This window comes from Pollicipes pollicipes, unplaced genomic scaffold (assembly GCF_011947565.3).
Source record: "Pollicipes pollicipes isolate AB1234 unplaced genomic scaffold, Ppol_2.1 Scaffold_3447;HRSCAF=4054_pilon_pilon_pilon, whole genome shotgun sequence".
Taxonomy (NCBI): domain Eukaryota; kingdom Metazoa; phylum Arthropoda; class Thecostraca; order Pollicipedomorpha; family Pollicipedidae; genus Pollicipes; species Pollicipes pollicipes.
The window spans coordinates 662,387-672,181 of record NW_023596297.1 but is presented as its reverse complement, the minus strand read 5'-3'; the positions used below and the strand labels follow the sequence as shown (position 1 = coordinate 672,181).

General features: G+C 50.0%; 1 protein-coding gene across 1 annotated transcript in view; it reads right to left on the bottom strand.

Annotated features, from left to right (window-relative positions):
* Positions 1-9,795, bottom strand: part of LOC119091450 (dachshund homolog 1) — a 146,095-nt gene that overhangs the window by 42,445 nt on the left and 93,855 nt on the right. The gene's annotated exons all lie outside the window — the stretch shown is intronic.

Below are 9,795 nucleotides of genomic sequence, written 5' to 3'. Positions count from 1 at the left end.
ATGGCCAAAACATGGGCGAAATATCCAACAATGCTGTCGGAATAAATATACTGTCATGAGGAAATTCTGGGCTGCCAGCCATTCGTTTGCACCAAGTGCAGCCTCATGATTTCATCAGGCTAGTGAACATCCTAAAATTACTATTGAGGGGTTTGAGGCAGATGAAAATGCCAGGCTTCAATATTTTTGGGCAGTGAGCACAAAATTCCGACGGCAAAGAATGTTGTTCACCGTTTACAAATTCTAAGCAATTCAAACACTATTATCCTTGCAGGTTGTTCTTTGACATAAGCAAAGACTAAAATATGACAATAGTTGGACGATCCAGAAAATATCTCCGGTTTGGTGTTTCTGCGCGACAAAACCGCCAAAACCACGTTGTCTATCAACACAGTTATCATGTTACTGCCGTTCATCAGAGCATACAAAAATATCGCAGATTTGTATCATAGCTATCATGGCGTGATACGTTACCCATGTCGTATTAATGAAACTAGATTTAACAGTCACTTCCTTTTCCCAGGCAGAAGTGCCAGAACAGTGCAGCAGTAATGCCACGACTCGGTGCGAGCAGTCTTCAGTCAAATGCCTAAACAAGCCGGCACGATCGGGTGCTTTGACGCGCAGAATCTTTCTTAAACAGCTTTGCTGGATTGCAACGTTGAAAGCATTGTTACCGCGCTCTAGCCGTTTACGTGGCCACCAGTGAATTACGGAGTAGCAAAAATGCGCATAAAGTCATCATGAGAAATAAACCACGATAACATTATGAGAACATGCGGCAACTGCTTTTTAGTATGCGCAGCCTGTTAAGAAAAGCCCTAAATAATTCTGCCAAGCTTTCAATTAATAGCGCGCATTGTTACTACCTATTTTGCTGGTTCAGTCGGGTGAGCACTGTATGACGATCTGCAGTCGACACGTCCCAAAACTAAAAACCACCCCACCACCTGGTTCAGTTTGTGCATTTCTTCTTTTCCAAGAGTTTCCTTCTGGAATTCCTTCTTTCTGAAAGCCTCTGTCTTTCCAGAAGTTCTTTTTGTTCCCAAACCCTTTAAGCTTATATCTGTTCGGCGGTTTGAAAATGTCCAAATGGCAATCAAGAGACGTTGGACTTTAAGTAAGACCCACTACACCAGAGTTCATTAATAGGGTAACAACAAACGCAGAGACGAACATGGACGGCACAGCATATGATATTTGAATTAACCGGACGCTTCAAGTCTGGAAGTTTCCCTCTGATGTGAGCTCAATAGTTTATGATGATTTCAGGAAGGGCTGACACTGCTCAACATTGGCACTCACCACTGCCGTTGGCTGAGACCACGTTGCCGTTGCTGAGACCACGTCACGAGGCGTCGAGTCTTTTCAGCAGACTGTTTCTTATACCTTGCTTGTCTAGCAATGCTTGTTGAATGTTTGAAGTGTCGACTTTTCTCATTACATGCTCTACTATTTATGCATCAAGGATTCAAGAATGCACTGAGGCAAAAGCCTCGCCCAAAAACATTATTCAGTCACTCTTCTTTCCTAGCATTCAGTTCTGCTTGCGGACGTCTCCTCAGCCCCACTCACTACGCCGACACCGATCAGTGACGTAGGGGAACACAGAGATGGCTCTTCGGGACACAACGTGTATTTCCTATTTTCCTTGAGCTTTTCGTTCATGGAGAAGCTCTCACTCACTGCCCAACATTCGAGTTCCATATTAACTGAAGGCTAGCGATGCTCGACAACATGGGGAAGAACAAGCTGCCAAAAAGGACTATACGTACCGGGAAAAAACAATACCCGAAGCTTGAATGGAACCTAAAATTTTGACTGCAAAAGATTGTAATCTAACAAACCTAACGTAACCTAGCCTAACCTAACCTAACCTTGCCTAACCCAACCGAACCTAACATAATCTGATCTGACCTAACCCTAACCTTTGGGCGTTGATACACATGTGTTCGTGACTATTAGGAGCCGCGTTGATTGCAATGAAATGTCCCTGGCATGAGCCTGGAGTACTCATTGTTTGTGCCCAAGGCATGCAGCTTCTTTTGGCAATCTATCGCAGATAAAAAACAAGCATACCTCCACTTCGACTGAATCCTTCGTTTGAAAGCAAAGTTAATCATAACAAGCCTAGCTTTCAGATTTTTGGGCTAAACACAAAGCGAAACGCCCAATATTTTTGTTTTAAAGACTTAGTTTGGCCTTTTTTATCCGATATCTTTTTGCTGATCAGCGCCGACGTTAAGCAGTGCTGGCTGTGTGGGACTCGACCCCCACCATCTGATCATAAAATTTCTAGTAAGCTGTAGAGGCCTTCTGCAAAAGTTGAATGTGTCGCAATATTCAGCACGGTCCGTGCTGTTCTCTGACGTCACCTGACCTTTAGAGCGCGCTGCCATTGGCTGCGGCCATCCCAGGCAGGGACAAACAGCGGGCGCCTAAACGATTCGAACCCCGGCATCACGGGCTACCGAATCAGAAGGCAGGCTCTACAACCAAATGAGCTATTGGGACGGACGAAAGCCCGGGGACGTCAGGGACGCAATGACACCGAAGAGAGCCAGGGCTTTTGAGTGGGTGAGGGGGTCGCCAGAACATTCAGGAGGCCCTCTCTTTCTCCGTTTTTTCTGTCTTTTTTACTTTTGTTTTTCCGATAACTTAACTAAAATTCGGAGCATGGCCTCTGCCACCCCGTGTGCGCTGCTAGATTCTATGCGACAGGACATTGGAAATATGCAATATAAGACTTAAAGATAGGGTTTTCTTTCTTTTTGCGCCAAAGTTCTGATCCATTTTGGCCACGTTAATATTGATTCGTGTGGAATTTCTCATGTCGGGATTCATAACCGCTGATTCAGGAACGGGCAGCGAAATGCAACCGTATGGCTCGTAGCTTATCCGAGCCTTCACACACTACATTCGTTCTTGGAACATTAAGATGTGCCGTTCACGCAATATTCGAGTCGAATATACCTCAGGGCGAATCCTCAAGTGCGCTCTGTACTGGCCAATGCAATGATGGCCTCGGCCCGGCTGTTTCCTCAGACCTGGCCGCCCCCGCTCACCGGCCGGTGTTGTCCGCCCGGCCGCGCCACGTTCACCGCTCTGGGCGCGGCCGCGCCACGCTCGCCGCGTCGATTGTGGCCATAAAGGGCGCATCTGCATCCAAACTGGCGGCTACCGGCGGCCGGCCGGCACTGGCTGGCTTTTTACGCCGTTTTTTTGCCGCGGCTGCAGGCTGCTCAGCGCAGTGATTTCCGGCCGCTGGCCCGGTCACCGACGGCGGTTGGGCAGGGGCTGGCCCGCTGGTGCTACTCTGCGGTGGGCGGCTACTCGGTACATGGCGGGAAGGCAGATTCGCTTCAGAATATGGCTGCCCCATGATGCCAGTTCAGACATGTGACCACGTCGGAGCTATGCAACCGAAGCGACCGTCTCTGGCTTTGCGTTACAGGCCAATGGGCGCGTACATTCCCTCTACATTCAACGGGCTCTGGTATTAGCCCGAGCGTATCCTCAGCTCCGTTTCCTATGTCCCTGCGGCACTGTCCCGCACCTTTTACCGCAGCGGCTCGTTTGCACCCAGCCCCGGCCCTACCTCCACCCTCGGCCGCACAGCGGCCGCGCCGGTGCGGGCTGCGGGGTCTGTGGTGGGCTCCTAGGTTCCGCGGCGGAGGTCGGCCGGCACACGACACGCCGTCGATCGGCGACGCCCCGCCGACCCGGCATACGGCCCGGCGGAGGCGTCGCCGGCCGCCGGCGGTCGCCGCCGCCGCCGCCGCCGGCCGGCCGCGCCATTAGCATAGCTCTGCAGCTTTCACACACTCAGGGGCTCAAACGCCGACGCCGTAACTCTGCATGCATCCATCAGAAACGTACATATCACACAAATCACGGACCGGCCGGCGCGCCTCCCAGATATGTGCAGTTTCCAGCATGCAAGCCGGCCGCAGGGGCGCCGCCAGCGCGCGCAGTTTGGGGTGCGCGGCGTGGCGACGGCGGCCCACGGCCGGCGCTCCCAGCTCGAAGGCGGCACGCCCCCGGGTGTCAGCGGTCCCCCCTCCGCTGGGACTGTCGCCCCTGCGTCTAGTGAGCGCGGCAGGGGGTCGTGCAAGCGGCGCCGTTCGCCCCCGTCCCGGACCGACGCTGGCGCCGCCTCTAACAGGGGCATATTATGGCCGTTACTGGCGTTTGCCCGCCGGGCTCGGACGGTCACAATTATCATGTACTATTGTATTTCATCTTAAAAGCACGAAGCTGCTATTACCCTGACAGTTGATGAGAGCTGCAAGTGATTCCGAATGCATATGGCAACCGTCAGGCAAAACTATTGATATTGGCTTTATCGTTATAAGATAGCGTCTGTATCATTAAAGGTCCGTTTCGTGCGATGGATGCGGCGGTTGCTTCAAGGTTTCATGATCTGATATATAAATCGAGCTGGGCGTTCAAGGGTGCATCGAACTGAGCCAATTTTGTTGTGCAGCGTGCAGATGTTAAATTGGTTGCTGTATCTCAATATTTGTTTTTATAAACAGACTCGAAGAAATCTACAACGCCAAGAACCTTGCTTGTTTCTTGCTTAACGCTTGCGTTGAGCCTGCGTCTCAGAATGCGCTGCCCTGCCTTAGAATTTCACCACTTTCTGACGAAATTATATCTTACGTGGCACGACAGCGCCTGGATTGCGGGATCCACCAATCAGAGTACATGCACGTGTAATGAGCTGGACTGTCTCCGCAGGGTTTGACCCATAAAGTATTAAAAGCGTAAAACTTCCATAAAGTTTCATGGCTTAGAGCGGCGAATATGAGCAGTGTGATGGATGCAGTGCAGTATAACGGTTTCGATAACAGCTCAAGGTCAAAAGAAGAGTTTGGAGATCAACAAATGTAATTTAAGAACGTGCATAAAATAAGCCATCTGCGGAATCAGCAATCACGATACACATATTCTGACATCAAAAGCCTGGCATCTTTGTTCTATGCCTGCTATAAACTTTTGTTTTAGTGTAAAGAAAGCCTCGATATGTGCGATTAAGCCGGGAGAGGAGCAAAAAACATTTGACGCCTGAAGACGACACGAGAAGAACCGGGGGCAACGTTGATCAAGCACTGGGAACGGGACAAGATTCATCTTTCAACAACTTAACATGTATGACATGATTAGTGGCGTAGGCCAAGCGGCTTCTCGGTAGAAATGTAAACCAGAACTCCAAGTCCACCAGCTCAGCGTGGGCTTCTAAACAAGCCGCCCACGCAAATATTGACCGCCTCAAATGACGCGCTTTGCTTAAAACTGAGCATGTTGCTTATCACGACCTGATAGGCTGCGTTGGGCGTTTGCACTGGTCGCGTGCAGTTCAACGGCATTAGATGTAGCGAACGAGCAGCTTCGAGCGGAGCTTTGGAACCCGGGGGCGTTACCCATCTATGCCTCTCTCGGACATCTTCTGGGGTCAAAAGGTTATTTCTCTTGAGTAACGCTTGAGGCTTACTGCGTGATGATTCGTCTGAATGTGTCTGGAGCTGTGTCATGCATCAGGTATGGCCACGCTCTTGGCAAAAGCTTCTGCCCTCTAACTAAATATTGAAGGGTCTGCCGTTGAGTGCGGGTTGACCAGTCATGCACGCAACCATAAACTTTCTCAGCCGCCCATCAACAGAAAGCAAACACCCATTGGCCGTTTTACTACAAGCTTCGATATCATGACTAACGTTATACTGCACACGTTGGAAGCACATTACGAAACGCCACAGTGTTTGTGGCACGGAGACGGCTGCACTTTGCTGAAATGAATTCGGTTAACATTCGCGGATCAAAGTGTGGGTGATGGCGGGTTTGCACGGTCCTCAAAGACGAAATGAAGATGGAAACATTTTCTCTTTGGGTTTGTTTCTGGCGCAAACTGTGCGCTGTTTAAAGATCGCTTCCCAAGAGTCAATGTTAGATCCGCTTCTTTCATCCGTTTAGATCCGTTTAGATCCGTTTTCTGGGGGCGTCCTATCTAAGCTTCTTTAAAAAAGCTGACTCTACTCATTTCCATACACACATAAACCAATGATCAGATAGTCAGCAATTTCGTCAGTTGTAATACACAATAGAAATATGGCGAATATTGGATGTGAAATAATCAATCTTAACATGGGCTCTTAGCCTGCACGAATGTGGAAACGGGACCACATGAAGACTACATAATCCACGCTTTATGAGTGGAGTTTTTATCCTGATAATATTCGACCTTCAGCATACCCGGAGGGGCTAGCTGCACGCCAGTTTCAAGCATACATTGGTCACAGATGAAGCATTATTTATAGTCCTGTTCCTCGTAGAATAAACAAGAAAATGGAGAGATAGGTGTATATCATTTAAATTTCACGTGCACCTGTTTTTCACATACATCTATCTCTCCATCCCCCTGTCTGTTCTGGGAGGAAAAAGGCTATCAATGCTGTCTCGTTCATATGCATAACGTTCCTCGCAAATGCACTTAACAACTTACAAACATCGGTTGCATTTTCAAAATCCGACGTTTAAAGCTGTACTTATAATCGTGAGTGACCATGAGCACAGCTTAATCATAACTAGCCACGAGCACAGCATGGAGCGTCTTTATACTTGTGGTGATGATGATGATTTGGGGTTTTAGGGCGCATCGACTGCTGCCGTCTTTATACTTGTGACCAAGCTTTGCCCATGGACATCCATAACTGTGAGCATAGCCTAAGACACCGATTTTGACAATATAACCAACGCCTGATATCCAAGTGTAGCCAGTACCTTCTGACATCCTAAAGGGTCACTATCGTTCGCATGAGAACATTTACTTATAATGTTGACCTAAGCAGGAGCTCAAGACCTTTATTCCTTACAGTAATTGATGCACTCTTAATTATGACGTGTTTCTCTCCGATACGTGCTCCAGATCTAAACACGGTGGAGTCTGGGCGCTCGAGTTCGCTAGACGCGCTTAGAACAGCGGATGATGTTGAGAACGGGGCTGGTGGCTTCCTGAGCTCCGATAATGTGATCGCAGCAGTCGGCGCGCCCAAATAGAACCCAAGTCAAGCCGGAGCTGCGCAAGAAGGGCGCAATTCACGTGGATTCAGACTGGTAGTTATTTCGTTGATAGCAGTCATTTGGGCACTAGTGCGTATTTGAATAAAGTATCGTGTGACTAAGTGTTATTTTGTCATCACTGTCTCCTGTAATTTCGGCTTGTTTCTGGTCAGGTCTGCTATCCCGCACCGTACCGCAGCAAAACTATTACTTTAATGTCCTGGACGCAGCCGCCTACGCAGCTATCCTTTCCTCAAGAATATTAAAATATCTGTAGCCACCTGACCCCAGGTCACCGCTTGCCAGATCTATCGTGCTTGGACAAATACTCAAAATGCTATATGCCCGAAACAGGGCCAGTAACGTCTGGCTCCGCAACGTCGTGGCTGTCCGCGACGACTCCCGCTCCCAGAATCACTAAGGCTTTTTGGACCTCTTCAAACTCTATAGGTGAATTTCTAAGGGGCATATCCTACAAAGAGCTCCAAGCCGATCTCGGCATTTGCGGGCACCTAATGAATCGTTGCCACCTGGCAGGCCATATACGAAACCCGACGGATCCATGCTCTCTGGTCGCCTGAGCTTCTATGTGGTTTAATGGAGTCGTGTTAAGGAGAGCGGACGCATCAAAAAAAAATTACACTTATTTTTCCCGGAACCAGACAAAATTTGATTTCGAAACACATCTTTTTAGCTGAACAGAAACAGAACAACGAAACTATTACCGCCATACGACACTTTGTCCGGCTGGCTTTTCCGGAACGATACAGGTATAGCTTCTGTCATATTTTGAAATTGCTGTAATTACCCTCATATCCTGAAGTAGCACTGTCCTTGGATAAAGTCAGATGTTTCAGAAATTGTTGTCATGTTTTTGTGATGCATATTTATATGCATGTGATGTATATATATATATATATATATATATATATATATATATATATATATATATATATACACAACGTAATGAAGCCAATGAACCATTAGAAAATGATGGTGCTGTCGAGGTACGGAGATCAAAAATTATTTTCGGTACCTCAATGCTTAAAAGAAGTGGTTGCACTAGTGCAAAGACAACCAGACAAACGTCGTTGTGGTCAGGAGCGTATTCAACGGCGGGATATATATTAACAAAACAAAAGTCGGCGGTAATCGGGTAGAAGTTACTGTACAACAAAAATGTGTGGTGTAATGTTGGTTTTCGGTATGCCAGAAGTCTCACGCACGTTCAGCGCTCACGTTAATTCTATGAACAATGAGATATCATGTCACAATGGCGAGATCTTGAACACACCTCCGCTCAGCACATCTTTCTGGAAGACGAAGACAGTTCTGATTCAAAAGGCAATTTTAAGCCCAAGAACTCCCAAACGTTTTAAATATTGCCGCTTCTGCGTTGGTTCTTCTGCGTTACTTCGGCGGCAACACTACATGCTAAGCCAGTGAGAAAGCGTCGCTGGGGACTCCCACTGAACATGGTACGGATGGCTTACATATGCCTACACGCACGCTTGCTTGATGTTTTCTGACTGCCTCTACTGCCCAGCGATCGTACAATCGTGTGAGAAACCCGGGATTGTTCCCGACCTGTTGGGGATTCCTGGCCATCTCGGGAGAGAGGCTGATATTTGTCATCTCGGAGCTGCCGCCCGTTTCGTGGCTATCTTGGATGGCTCCTGGAACTTCCAGGTAGTCACGGGACGGCACCGGGTGCTTCTTTCCATCTATTAGCTCCTAGGGCTGCTGTGGGTCTTCGGAGAGGTGGCCAGCTACCACCTGCATCGTACTATTACGCCGCGTATTTCGAGTACTACCCCAAAGCATGCTTTTCGCTACCCCACAGCCTTCCTCCCAGCGCCTCACCACGTCCCATTCACAACCTCCCCACCTCCATGTGCTGACCCGCCACGTCTCCATCACATCCTCGCGACCTTCACCTCACTGACTCCACCGCTTCCTCCGCGTGCCCTGGCGCCTTGCGCTCGCTGGCGGCGGCCGTCTCTCGCCGTGCAGACGTCGGCCTCTCGCCGGTGGTTTGCGAGTGTCGGCGGTGCGGTCACACCATCCCGCATTGTTTTCGACTCAGCGGCGTGTAAATAAAATTAAAAAGTACATTGGCATGCTTAATGGATCCGCATCGCGCGCCGACAACAGTCATTAAATGCCAGCGCCGTTTAATTCTTCATCTGAGCGGCTGTCGCTCCTTCGGCCATCGAACGCCGATTCGCGGCTGCGAGGCGCGGCGCGACTTTGTGCACGGCTCTCGGCCCAGCCGCCCGCGCCGCCCGGCGGATCGAAGCCGGCCGCATTTTCATAATTAATGAGAGGCCCGGCAGTCGGCGCCAGGTCGCCTCCCCCGCCGCGAGGTTACAAATGTTTGGACCGGCACGGCGAGGTGTGAACCGGGCCCCGGTTTGTCAGCGCTCGCCTCGCCTCGCGCAGTCAGGGGCGCCGGCCACCCCGGCCGGCTTGACCGGGCGCCGAGCCAACGCTTGGGAGGCCGAGTAACACCAGCGCCCGCCGCGGCGGGCGGCTCAACGCTGGGCACGAGAGGCCGTGCGGCTTCAGCAGAATGAGCGGCTGCCAGCGGCTGGCCGGTGGTCGACCGGACCCCGGCCGGTGTCAGCCTGCCGAGTCTGAGGTGTGCGAGCATGCAGCCGCGGTAACCCAGTCAGTGAGTGAGGAGAGGCCATGGCGGATGTCATGTGGCCCAGTCGGCGACCCGTTGGATGTCAA